The 14,508-nt window shown below is 37.8% G+C and overlaps 1 protein-coding gene across 1 annotated transcript in view; it reads right to left on the reverse strand.

Annotated features, from left to right (window-relative positions):
• The window catches only part of LRP1B (LDL receptor related protein 1B), a 1,678,044-nt gene that overhangs the window by 760,624 nt on the left and 902,912 nt on the right, over positions 1 to 14,508 (reverse strand). The gene's annotated exons all lie outside the window — the stretch shown is intronic.

The following is a 14,508-nucleotide window of genomic DNA, read 5'->3' on the forward strand; positions in this document are numbered from 1 at the left end:
TCTACTCTAAATGTTTAGACTTCCCTTCATCTTTGACATTTCTTTAGAATATTTATTTCATTCTGGTAACAGGTAAATAACTAAAAAAATAAGAACAGCATTTTAATAAAATCTTTGAAGAATAATATCCAAAATTTCGAAAACCAAAACCACAAGAAAATTTAAAAAAAAAAAAAATTCAGGACATGAGATTTCAGTTTAGAAATAAGAACAGACACAAAAGAATTTAATGAGGCACTCTGCACTCAAATTCAATTTGTCAATTAATAATTCATACAATGCCTAGAAAACACTATTACTCAAAAACTGATGACTAAAATTATAGGCTATATTTTGTAGGTAAGCATCAACAAGAATAAGAAAAGATAAATGTTAGGTGTATTTAGCCTGTCAGGTTACTCTGTCCACGGAATTCTACAGGTAAGAATACTAGACTGGGTAGCCATTTCCTTCTCCAAAGAATCTTCCATATGCAGGGACCAAACCTGGGTCTGGGAAGATTCCCTACCATCTGAGTCACTAGGGAAGTCCAATATATGTTTTAACAGAATAATAATGGAAAATATGACTGTAATCAGCATATTATGCATTAATATCTAATATTATGAGATATAATAAACAGAATCTTCCAATACTACTGTAAAAGAAAAATTTTAGTAAATATTATCCTAGTTTGGAATAAATGTATATCCACAAGGAAAAGAACTGAACTTTGATCTTAATACCATATACCAATATTAATTCACTATAGATCACAGACCTAAATGTAAGAGCAAAACACATATATTGTATAAAATAAAGTAGAGGAGAAAAACCTTTGTGACCTTGGGACAACACACAAAAAGCATGAACCACAAATTTAAAAAGTGATAAATAGACTTCAGATAATTAAAATCTTTTGCTTGTTGAAATAATTAAGAAAATGAAAAGGCAATATACAGCTTGGGAAAAAAAAATTGCAAAGCATATACCTGACAAGGACTTCTGTCCACATCTAAATAAGAGCTTTTACAACTCAATAAGGAAATAATTCAATTTTAAGGAACAGAAAAAAGATCTGCATAGATTATTAATAAATAATGACCAATTTGATTGATCAATAGGGAAATACAAATTAAAACCACAGTAAGATGCTTCTATACACATATTAGAATTTCTTAAAAAGACTGAAATGCGTAAAGATATGGTACAAGTGGGACTCTCATACATTGCTAGTGGAAGTGCAAACTAGTGCTCTCCTGGAAAACAGTTTGACAGTGTTTTAAAAATGTAAATGTACACCTCCTATACAACCCAGGAATTCTACTCTTATGGGTTTTCTGAAGTGAAATAAAAATATATGTCTACACAAAGATTTGTACACAAATGTTCATAGCAGTATTCTTCAAAATAACAATAGAAAGAACTCAAATATCTATCAGCTGGTCCATGTATAAACAAAACATGGCATGTGTAATAGACCAAAGTTTTTCATGTACCAAATTTATTGTGTCTTTCTGGTGGCTCAGTGGTAAAGAATCCGTCAGCTAATGCAGGAGACACAGAGTTCAATTCCTGGGTTAGGAAGATCCCCCAGAGAAGGAAATGGCAACCCACTCCAGAATTATTGCCTGGGAAATATAGCCAGCTATTAATTTATAACAACAATTATCCTGCATCATTATAAATTTAAGCAAGTGCAGGTGAGTTGCCGCTTACCTAATGAGCTGATTTGGTAGGAATTATAAAAATACAAATAAACAGAAACTTCAAATAACTAGATTTGGGAGATCAAAAGGGAGATGTCTCACACCTTGCAGCTACAGGAGAGCCTAATAGGAAGAAGACTCGTCTTTCCTAGGGAGAACTCAGCCAAGGAAAAGCCATGGACCCGTTGTTTACTTCAGCCCTCCCAACTTCCTTTTCTCTCTATAAAAGCATCTCTATTCCTTGCAACGAGGGAACCTGCAAGTGGCTTACCATGGCTGTGGAATCCAAATTGCAATTTGTTACTGACCCCAAATAAACATCTTTGCTGGAGAAATATCTCACACTCAATTTGTTTTAGATCAACATTTTGGTGGCCCTTGCAAGGACCAGAGGAGACACCTGAAGACTCCAGGACCGGTGAACATACAGATGCAGTACCCACAATGGGGCCTTTTTGTTGCTCACTGCCTTTCCTGCTGACCCTGGAGTTTAAAGGCAAGTGTTTCTCTTGGATCCAAACTCATACTCTTTTCTCATGAGAAGCTCGCCAGGCTTTATTCAGAACCTGCTCAAAGTTTTCATCTTTCTGGTTAAGGCTTTGCTTTGTATGTGTTTTGTATGTGGGTCTGATTTCAATATCAGACTGTGGCGCTGAAACTGGCCTATTCCCTTCAGAACAGGGGCTGCTTCTTCTGAAGCTGGCTAACCTTCGGCCCATTCCTTTGAAAACAGGGGTTCTCTGCAACAGTGCCAGGATTCTCAGCCTTTGGCCTAATCTTTTGAAAAGACTATTCTCTGGAAACTGTCTGAAAAAGCCTTTAGCCTGGATCCTTTAAGCTGTTTCCTTTGAATTGGCTGGGATTGTCTTGCAAGCTGTCTGAATTGAACCATTTGTGCTGCAAGCTGTTTAAGCTGTTTGAAACAGGTTCTTTACTCTAGAGGAAAAACCTCAAGGAAATAGAACCAACCCACTTTTCTAAGTATTTTAAGCCCCTGCCTCCCCTAATTCTTACAGGGACTCAGGCCAATTTGATGTTTAAAACCCATGGTCCTTCCTCATGTGATGTGAAAGTCACACAGTCATGTCCGACTCTTCGCAACCCCTTGGACTGTAGCCTGCCATGCTCCTCTGTCCATGAAAATCTCCAAGCAAGAATACTGGAGTGAGTAGCCTAACCCTTCTCCAGCGGATCTTCCTGGCCCAGGAATCAAACCATGGTCTCTTGCTTTGCAGGCAGATTCGCTACCAGGGTTCCTCAGAGGCATTTCTAAATAAATGGACCAACCTGACCTAAGGCACATTAAAATATGAATGACCATTATGGGTAACTCTTGAAATCACAAAATTTAATTTCCTTAAAACCGAATTGGGCTACAATATCTTAAAATTTTCTAAAATTGAGTGGAATGCTTATTTCAATTGACGTTTTGAGGCTTCCCATTATCAGAAGTCTAAAATCGCCTGTCTGCAAAATAAGATTTTAAAATTTACCCAGGAAAACACATGATTAAAGCAAGATAAAGCAACTCTCAAAGCCCCAAGGCCCTTCTTCCTCAGCTTGTCTCAGGCTCGACCTTTGGTGCTATCTTCTTCCTTCCTTTCTATGACTCCACTATACTTTCAATCCCCCTATACACATTCTCTGGACAAATTTCGCTTTATCTCTGAAAATCTCTCCATTCTCTTTTCTTCTGAACTTGTCAGAACATGCTGCTTTCAAATAAGCCTTTTGAGGATTCAGAGGCTAAATCTTTAATATCTTATATTCCCTGGACTAAAGCTGAGCTGTGAGGCATAGTCAAAGACTTTCCCAAAGTAAACAAACATCCTCACACTTTTGCTGAGGAATTTAATATAGCCATTCAAACTTACAAACCTGGTTTCTCTAACTTATATCAGCTAGTTCATCTGCTCATCAGTGAAGGCCAGGCCCAGCATTGGGTGAAAACTGCTGATTGAGAAAATCTTAAAACATGCTTAGGATTACAAATAGAACAATCTGCTATCTTGTTATGTGATTAGGTTTAGAAACTTGGTAAGCAACTTCACCAAGTAATTCCTATGGCTTTTCCAAAGCCTGTGGATTAGAACAAAATTCAGGCTTGCACACAGATTCTGATCAACCTGTTCATAAAAATCACAACTGACTTCAGACTGTTTTTAAAGAAAATTCTGGTCTTCCTTCAAATGTTGATTAATCTGAATAGCTTTTACTCTATATTAGTTATGGATTGAAATGAGATCTCTTCCTTCTAGTAAGAAGTACCGCAATTGTCAACTACAAATTGGCGCTTGCCAAGGAAATTGCCCATCAGCCTCTGTGAAATCTGAACCTCGTGCTACTGCAGCTGTTGACCTGTTGCAGCCCTAAAGGGAGTTCAGGGTGGAGAGTGAGGAATTCAGTGCTTCAGGGAAACTGGTGGAACAAGATTTATAGTATTAGGTATTTTCAGTTAAATTGATTTCACGATCCCAATACTTGCTTCTTCTCATATCTAGAAAAGATCTTCCAGGTGACATCAGCTCCTCATGACTCAGTTCAGTTCAGTTCAGTTCAGTCGCTCAGTCGTGTCCGACTCTTTGAAGCCCCATGAATCGCAGCATGCCAGGCCTCCCTGTCCATCACCAACTCCTGCAGTTTACTCAAACTCATGTCCATCCAGTAGGTGATGCCATCCAACCATCTCATCCTCTGTAGTCCCCTTCTCCTGCCCCTAATGCCTTCCAGCATCGGGGACTTTTCCAATGAGTCAACTCTTTGCATCAGGTGGCCAAAGTACTGGAGCTTCAGTTTCAGCATCAGTCCTTCTAATGAACACCCAGTATTGATCTCCTTTAGGATGGACTGGTTGGATCTCCTTGCAGTCCAAGGGACTCTCAAGAGTCTTCTCCAACACCACAGTTCAAAAGTATCTCTTTTTTGGCACTCAGCTTTCTTCACAGTCCAACTCTCACATCCATACATGACCACTGGAAAAACCATAGCCTTGACTAGATGGACTTTGTTGGCAAAGTAATGTCTCTGCTTTTTAATATGCTGTCTAGGTTGGTCATAACTTTCCTTTCAAGGAGTAACTGTGTTTTAATTTCATGGCTGCAATCACCATCTGCAGTGATTTTGGAGCCAAAAAAATAAAGTCTGACACTGTTTCCACTGTTTTCCCACCTATTTCCCATGAAGTGATGGGGCCAGATGTCATGATCTTAGTTTTCTGAATGTTGGGCTTTAAACCAACTTTTTCACTTTCCTCTTTCACTTTCATCAAGAGGTTCTTTAGTTCTTCTTCACTTTCTGCCATAAGGGTGGTGTCATCTGCATATCTGAGGTTATTGATATTTCTCCCAGCGATCTTGATTCCAGCTTGTGCTTCATCCAGCCCAGGATTTCTCATGATGTACTCTGCATGTAAGTTAAATAAGCAGGGTGACAATATACAGCCTTGACGTACTCCTTTTCCTATTTGGAACCAGTCTGTTGTTCCATGTCCAGTTCCAACTGTTGCTTCCTGACATATATATAGTTTTCTCAAAGGCAGGTCAGGTGGTCTGGCATTCCCATCTATTTCAGCATTTTCCATGGTTTATTGTGATCCACACAGTCAAAGGCTTTGGCATAGTCAATAAAGCAGCAATAGATGCTTTTTCTGGAACGCTCTCGTTTTTTTAATGTTCCAGCAGAAGTTGGCAATTTGATCTCTGGATCCTCTGCCTTTTCTAAACCAGCTTGAACATCTGGAAGTTCACAGTTCACATATAAGTCTTGCTTGGAGAATTTTAAGCATTACTTTACTAGCGTGTGAGATGAGTGTGATTGTGCGATAGTTTGAGCTTTCTTTGGCATAACCTTTCTTTGGGATTGGAATGAAAACTGATCTTTTCCAGTCTTGTGGCCACTGCTGAGTTTTCCAAATTTGCTGGCATTTTGAGTGCAGCACTTTCACAGCATTCCACGATGTCACACTCTATGTGAGTGATCATACCGTTATGATTATCTGGGTTGTGAAGATCTTTTTTGTACAGTTTTTCTGTGTATTCTTGCTACCTCTTCTTAATATCCTCTGCTTCAATAAAGGACCATTTCTGTCCTTTACTGAGCCTATCTTTGCATGATATGTTCCCTTGGTATCTATAATTTTCTTGAAGAGATCTCTAGACTTTCTCATTCTGTTGTTTTCCTCTATTTCTTTGCATTGATAGCTGAGGAAGGCTTTCTTATCTCTCCTGGCTATTCTTTGGAACTCTGCACTCAAATGGAAATATCTTTCCTTTTCTCCTTTGCTTTTCACTTCTCTTCTTTTCACAGCTATTTGTAAGGCCTCCTCAGACAGCCATTTTGCTTTTTTGCATTTCTTTTCCATGGGGATGGTCTTGATCCCTGTCTCCTGTACAATGTCACGAACTTCCATCCATAGTTCATCAGGCACTCTGTCTATCAGATCTAGTCCCTTGAATCTGTTTGTCACTTTCATTGTATAGTCAAAAGGTATTTAATTTAGGTCATACCTGAATGGTCTAGTGGTTTTCCCTATTTTCTTCAGTTTAAGTCTGAATTTGGCAATAAGGAGTTCTGATCTGAGCCACAGTCAGCTCCCGGTCTTGTTTTTGCTGACTGTATAGAGCTTCTCCATCTTTGGCTGCAAAGAATATAATCAATCTGATTTTAGTGTTGACCATCTTGTAGAGTCTTCTCTTATGCTGTTGGAAGAGGGTGTTTGCTGTGACCAGTGCATTCTCTTGACAAAACTCTATTAACCTTTGCCCTGCTTTATTCTGTAGTCCAAGGCCAAATTTGCCTGTTACTGCTGGTGTTTCTTGATTTCCTACTTTTGCATTCCAGTCCCCTAGAATGAAAAGGACATCTTTTTTGGGTGTTAGTTCTAAAAGGTCTTGTAGGTCTTCATAGAAGCATTCAACTTCAGCTTTTTCAGCATTACTGGTTGGAGCATAGACTTGGATTACTGTGATATTGAATGGTTTGCCTTGGAAACGAACAGAGATCATTCTGTTGTTTTTGAGATTACATCAAAGTACTGCATTTTGGATGTTTTTGTTGACCATGATGGCTACTCCATTTCTTCTAAGGGATTCCTGCCCACAGTAGTAGATATAATGGTCATCTGAGTTAAATCCACCCATTCCAGTCCAGTTAGTTTGCTGATTCCTAGAATGTCAATGTTCACTCTTGCCATCTCCTGTTTGACACTTCCCATTTGCCTTGATTCATGGACCTAAAATTCCAGGTTCCTATGCAATATTGCTCTTTACAGCCTCGGACCTTGCTTCTATTACCAGTCACATCCACAACTGGGTATTGTTTTTTTTTGGTTCCATACCTTCATTCTTTCCTCATGACTAGCAGAAAATATTTAGTAAAATATGTGCTTGATTCCATTGAATGCCCCCTTCACCAAAGTATTATATATTGACTTCTCCCAGTGCCTCTTTGGAGTAGTCTCTCAGAGCTGAGATGCTGTCTCCCAGGTTGCAGTCCTCATTTTGTTCCAAACAAAACTTAATTTGCAACTCTAACATTGTGCATCTTTTTTAGTTGATGGGATGAAATGGGAAACTATGTTCATTTCAGATTTATTCAATCTGACAAAATGGCTTCCTTTTACTCTATATGAATCTCCTCAAAGAAAGACCATATAAATTATTATAATTGTCAATTCCAACAAATGAAATTTCCTAGACAAAACCAAAATCCTCCTGGTTTTTGTTATTATTGCACAGAACCAGGACACTAGAAAATAGATTGTTACAAATGTAAGTGCTGAAGATACCTTAAACCCTCTAACCAACTTTCCAACATACACCAGTTCTCAGTGGTGGGCCTCTCTGGAACTAGAGGGCTTCTTCCCAATCATCCCTCTTTATTACCTTGGAGAAACATTTTTCCAAAGAGAGGAAATATATCTTGCAGTCCTATTTGATACCATACTCTCAGATCTCAAAATCACCACCATAAAACATCCCTGCTTTGGAGTAATAAAAGAGCTCAAATAGTGAGGATCTCTAATGAACCTCAAGAAGTTCTGAACATATTCCCTTCTGTTTAGCCTTTTAAGAGATACACAGCCTTTTCTCCTTAGTTCCTCTTGTTGTTTTGTGGTCTCTAAGTCATGTCCAACTCTTTGTGACCCTATGTAATATAGCCTGTCAGGCTCCCCTGTCCATAAGATTTCCCAGGCAAGAAATACTGGAGCGGGTTGCCATTTCCATCTCCAGTTGATCTTCCCAACAGGCATCAAACTCATGTCTCCTGCCTTGGCAGGTGGATTCTTTACCACTGAGTCATCTATTCATTTATTTGGCTGTAAGTAAGCAAGCCCCTATCCATTTATTAGGCTGAAACTTCTCAGACAAGTATGCCAGAATTTCTTACTTCCAAAAGGGGAAAATAATTCCAGAAATTGACAGTGTCATCAAAGAACCAACCAAGTAAATTAAATGATTCTTTTACATCTTTTATTTGTTCTGTTTCTGATGGTACCAGACCTTATTCTGGAAATATTGATCATTTGTCCCTATTGAATCAGCTACCACTTTCTTTAAGAGCAAAACCTCCAACTGATGTTTACAAAATTCATAGAGTATCCCATCAAAATTTAAAACAGAATCCTCAAAACTTCTTCCCAGAATTAATCAATACCTTATAGGTAAACCTTCAAGGCGTAAAGCCAATAATGGAAGAATACAGGCTCAAGGCCTCATTATCCCTGCACTAGCCCCTGTAACATTCCATTTTACCAGTGAGAAAAACAAAGTTCCAAAGGTGGAGTAGTAAACAACGCTGTTATCCTTCAATACCTCATTATTCCTCTCATGGGGTACTATCATCCATTTCCAGCAGAATAAAGCTCTTCACTGTCACTAATTTTCACAGTGCATTCTTTAGTATTCTAGCTGATGAAGATAGCCAATACTTCTTTGCCTTTGGTTGAGAAGAAAAAATAAATCACCTGGACAGTAATGCCTCAGAGTTGTATTGAGTCCTTATTTTCTACAAATCCTGAAGGCTGATATGAATGATACAAAGTTCTCCAAGGGTTTTACTTTGCTGTGATATGTGATTTACTTCTTTGCCCTCCTTCTCAAGCCTCTTTCTCAGGAAGGCAGCATCCACTTAATAAAGCTTTTAGCCTTAAAGGGACTTAAGGTTGCCAAAGAAAAACTATTATAGTTTGCCCAAACCCTGGTTCAATATTTTGGCCATCCAGTATCAGAACAAGGGCTACACCTAGATCTAGATACACTTCATGGAACTTAGGACACCTAAAAATCCCAAACTAAGGGCAACTTCAAGGTTTTCTTAGGCCAGTTGCTTATTGTTGAAACTGAATTCCACATTTCTTATGTTTTAAAACCAAATTTCTTATGTTTTTGTCAGCAGTAACAGCCTCACCCAATTTTGTGGGGAAAACTGGAGGACATAGCCTTCAAGGCTCTCAAGAAAAACTTGATGAATCCACCTGCCTTTGGGCATCCCAATTGTTGGACTCCCTTTTACTCTTTTATATGTGATAAGAAAGGGAATAACTTTGGGGTACTCACCCCAAAACTCAGGGACCACCATCTGCCCATAGGGCATTATAGCCAGCAACTGGACCCTGTGGCACATGGATACCTCCCTTGCCTGAGAATCACTGCAGCCACTGCCCTTTTGGTGAAGGCCACTGAGAAAATTGTTGTAAATGTCCTTTAATTACCTTTGCATGTCATGAAGTAGAAGTCCTCCCACATTTTCATCACACTCAACATTTCTCAGCTAGCTGCCTCATATCCCAAAATGTCCCTTTGTTAACTGTCCTTCCATAACTCTTTTACATGATAATAACTTTAATCTGGCTACTCTTCTCCCTTCTGTCGCCAAAATGTCCTTCATGACTGGTTAATGTTGATAGACAACCTCCTGACTCCCTGTAATGTAATGATCTGAAAGAAACTCCATTGGATAATGTTGACTGCTCATAGTTCAATGATGGTTCTTATTTAAAAGGTGACAATGACAAATACCCGTGCTGATTATGTTATTATAACTCCTTTTGATATTGTTAAGGCAGCAACTTTACCTAGGGCTACTTTGGCCCAGTACGTTGAATTACATGCTCTTACATGAGCTTGTACTTTAGTCAAGGACAAAAGGACCAGTGTTTATACTGATAGAGATATGCTTTCAGAGTACCTCATGATTTTGGAATGCAGTGGAAGCAATGTTCCTTCCTATTTCCAGTGGAAACAAAATTAAAAACAATACCTATGATCAAAAATTATTGAACACAGTAATTTTACCAGTCATTTTAGCTGTTATTAAGATTCTGAGGCATGTTAAACTTGACTCTCTGGAAATTAAGGGAAATCACCTTGCTGATATTTCTGCAAGAAATGCTATCCTTAAAGGGACCAACAACAACCAAACCTCTGTCATTATCCACAGGGATATTTCCTCAAATGACACTTTAGAAAAAACTGGCTATAGAAGCCCAAAAATTGGATTCAGTAAAAAAAAAAGAAAAAAAAACCAAGATTGGAAGTCTGACAATTGTTTGCTTGGAAAAAAGAGGAAGGTATGGTTTGGATCAAATAACTCAGTCCTACCAGAAACTCTAAAAAACCCACTTCTCATCACAGTACATACACCAAACCAATGGTCTATTGACAAAATGATGAATAAATATTGTTGGGGAAACATTAACAAGGCTGCAAAAAGTGCCTACCTCACTTGTCCTAGTTGTCCAAAGTACACCCCATGGAAGACTGTTTGTACTGCTTCGAGATATTTTCAAGTGCCTAATGGACCATTCAAAGTCTAGTAGATGGATTTCAGAAACTTCCTCCATCTCATGGACATAAATATGTTTCCATCACAGTCTGCATATTTTTCCACTGGACTGAAGCCTTCCCCTACAGACTAGCTACTGCATTTTCTTCAGCTAACGTCCTTTGTCCTAAATTGCTTCAATTGTGTCTGACTCTTTGCGACCCTATGGATTGTAACTCACTAGGCTTCTCTGTCCATTGGATTCTCCAGAGAATAATACTGCGGTGGATTGTCATGCCCTTCTCTAGGGGATCTTCCCAATTCAGGGACTGAAACTGCATCTCTTACATCTTACGCATTGGCAAGTCTTTTAGGGAAGTGAAAGTGCAAGTTGTTCTGTCATGTCCAACTCTTTGTCACCCCATGGACAATACAGTCCATGGAATTTTCCAGGCCAGAATACTGGAGTGGGTAGACTTTCCCTTCTCCAGGGGACCTTCACAACCCAGGGATTGAACACAGGTCTCCCACATTGCACGTGGGTTCTTTACCAGCTGAGCCACAAGGGAAGCTCTCTTTTAGGGAAAGATTACCCCTATCTGGAGAAATTCCTCTCAAACTTCATAGTAGTCTGGGAATCCATTTTGAAGGCCAGATGCTTTGATAAGCCGGTAATGTTTGGCTGGTTTTTCACCACTGTCACTATGCTTACAACCCTCATCCTCATGTTTAGCTGAATACACTATAGTATTTATTGCTACCAACTAACAAAATTTGTATAAGTTGTCTAAATACCTTGGCCAAAAGCATGCCATAGGTCCTTTTAAATGTCAGATCCACCCTTTTTGGAATTCATAAACTCTTACCCTTCGAGATAGTCCTAGGCTGCCCTATGTATTTGATTCCTGCTTTTATTTCATCCATAACTGATAAAAAGAGACATATTCTAGTATTACAAAGGACTTCTTGTTTTTACTAAAAATAACCATATTTTGGCAAAGCAGTCATTTCACAGTGTGCCCTTGGGAAAAAAAGACTTGTAACTTAGAGATTTTGTCTGCTGGAAAAGATACTGCCAGAAGCATCCTCCTCAACCTCACCAGAAAGACCAGCCCTTGTGCCGCCATACTTTAAGGAATAGACTCTTGGATTTATGTGCAAACCTAATGAAGGTTCTGAACCCTGACTGGACGTGCACATCATCTGGTGACCTGAAAGTAAAGATTTCCCCGAATGTTGAGGCAGGTGTTATCTAAAGACACAACTTTCCAACGATATCTTTGATGCTGACATAAAGATTCAGATAATCTGCAATGTCCAGGATCTTGAAAACATATGGACTTTAGATTAAAAAAAAAAAAAAAAAAACTCTCTCCTGACCCTCCTGTTACTCACATGTGACCTTATGTTTCTAGTCTGAGACACTACATCCAGAAATGGTCCTTCCTGACACTGAAGGGCAAAAAAGCCACTGAAACTAGAAAACCTGACTGTTGATCAGTTATGCTTTAAGAAAAAGATCTTAATCAGAGGATGAAAATGTAAAAAATAATAATAATAAATAGAATCCTCAGTTAAATACAGTTGAGAGACCAGAGGGAGAGCTCTTATATCCTGCAATGATAGTAGAGCCCAATAGGAGAATAAAGACATTTCTTTCCAGGAAAGAATTCAGCCAATGAAAATCCTCGGACTTTTTTGTTTTACTACAGCCCTCCCAAATTTATTTTCCTTTCTATGAAAGTGTTCTCCTTCCTTTCCCATGTGAGAATTTGCACATTGCTGACCACAGTCACAGACACTATATTGCAATTTTCTGCTGATCCTAAATAAACCCATCCATCCATCTTCATTGGAGAAACATCTGTCAGTCAGTCAGTTTCAGGCTAATAGGATCATGTGGTTATGAGTTAAGATTAGACTGAGTTAAGGTCAGAGGTAATAATAACACTTCTATCACTGAGCCAGTCACTTAATCTTTTGAGATCTTTATTTGTTCACCTGGAAAGTAGAGCTCCCTCAGGGTCATTGGGAGGAATAAATTGGATATGTGCAAATGATTATTTTCCATAGAATTTTTGTTATTATTTTCTATTATATATAGTGAATAATTCATCACTAGCATTTTTATTCATTTAAAGACTTTCAGCAACCTATGTCAGGTGATATAGTATTTTAAAGATGCATGAAATGGACAGGCTTCTACTTCCCAAGTATTCTCAAACTAGTTGTGCTGAAATAATGACAACAACAACAACAAAATGATAAAAATGATATCCACTGAAGTAAAAGTAAAGAAGTTCTGTTGGTAGAGAATAGGAGTTCCAATTCACCCAAAATCTCATTTCCAAAAGTAGCTACTCCTAAGAACACATAATAATCACACATAATTTAAAGAGAAGGGGCAGAGTTTAGACTGGCCTTGAAGTCTCTTTCAGAAACAAAGACTTTCTTTGTCTATTTTCCTAGGCATCCAAATTATTTTGACTTGGGATATAGAGAGTCTTCATAATTTAATGAAATACTTGGGTGCAAAGACATAATCAATAAAGATGGTAGAGTCTGTGTACATTTAGATAATACATATGGAATGTGATAAAGCCACTTCCTACCATATTTAATTGAGCTTCTGCAGAATGCCCTATTTAGCATGAGTTAACCATTAGTATGTTAAAGAAGGCTGAGGCTGCTTTCAAAAACAGTCAGTTGTGGCAATTTCAAACTTGGGGTCTTTAAGAAGGCAATTTGAAAACTCTGTGATTTTGTATTCAAGAAAAAAAATGAAGACAAGTCAAATGAAATTCGAAGGCTTTTTCAGTGCTCTAAGTAATTCTGTGATGAAAGGAGCAACTTCATACAACAGTGAAAGGCCTTTGGTTATTTATCCTAGCACTTAACTTTCCATGAAAATAAAACTAAACAAGTTTTGGCTCAGCTGAATTTTATAACTTGTAATATGACCTCAACAAATAACATACAAAAGGTGAGCTTCAGGAGATTTTCACTCAGTGATTCCAAATAATTAATAAAGGATGGAAGGTATAGCCTATTGATTTTTTTTGTACATTCTTTAAATTAAGAGTTGAAGACTGGCAGCTCTCATATTGAATCTGTGCCTCAGTATGTTTAATTTGGTAAATGTACTATTGACCTTTTTAAAAATTGAAAGATTTCTTGTAAAAAGCTAGCTTTTCCAGATCCTTAAAACATAAGATTCTTAGGTTAACACTCTCACAAGGTAACAACTACTGTCTGTTTTACACAGAGCTGGACTGAATTGTATTAATGGTCACCTGTTATAATAGAGAGACAAAGATACTCCTTTACAGTATATATATATTTTTTCTGTAATGTATATTCTTTCCTTGGTAGGGGTGGGCAGTGAGGCAACTGCTAATTCCATTTTGTTTTTCAATCTACTTCTGAGAAACTGTAGGAAAGATTTTATTTGACTCTTGCTTCAATATTAATACTAATTTTACTCTTGTATGAATGAGTTTTTCTTCTTTATGAGTCATTTCTATGAATATATGTGAATAGCCCTAAATTCATCTCTCTCTGTTTGCAATAGCTTTTTCAAATTTAGTGCCAAATTTATGGATCATTTTTCATGATATGAATTTGTTTGGACCATCTCACTCTCAGATTTATTTATATTACTAATCCTCATCCTGCCTTTGCTTGAGACTGTCCTCTTTATAACCTTTAAATTTTTCAGGTTATAACTTAGATTCTTTCTGGAAATGCTCAGAGGGCTACATAAATAAACATAATAGTAATACACAAAGAAATCTTGAGAAGAAATAACACATCTTACATTTAAAATGACCTACTTTAGAAACATTTTGTTAGCCTAAATAAAATTAAATCACCTATACCAAATTCTATTCCATGTATTAATTCCTCTCATCTCTTATTTTTTAATGATAATTTTGACTAAAAAATGTCAGTAGTAGTGGGAGGGATCGCATGTTTCACTAATAGTTATTGTGAGGGTGATGCTGTGCCTCTTTTAAACATTGTGGACTTGGTTTCAAAGATCTAGTTCTTTTGGGTT

This window comes from Muntiacus reevesi, chromosome 3, assembly GCF_963930625.1.
Source record: "Muntiacus reevesi chromosome 3, mMunRee1.1, whole genome shotgun sequence".
Lineage (NCBI taxonomy): Eukaryota > Metazoa > Chordata > Mammalia > Artiodactyla > Cervidae > Muntiacus > Muntiacus reevesi.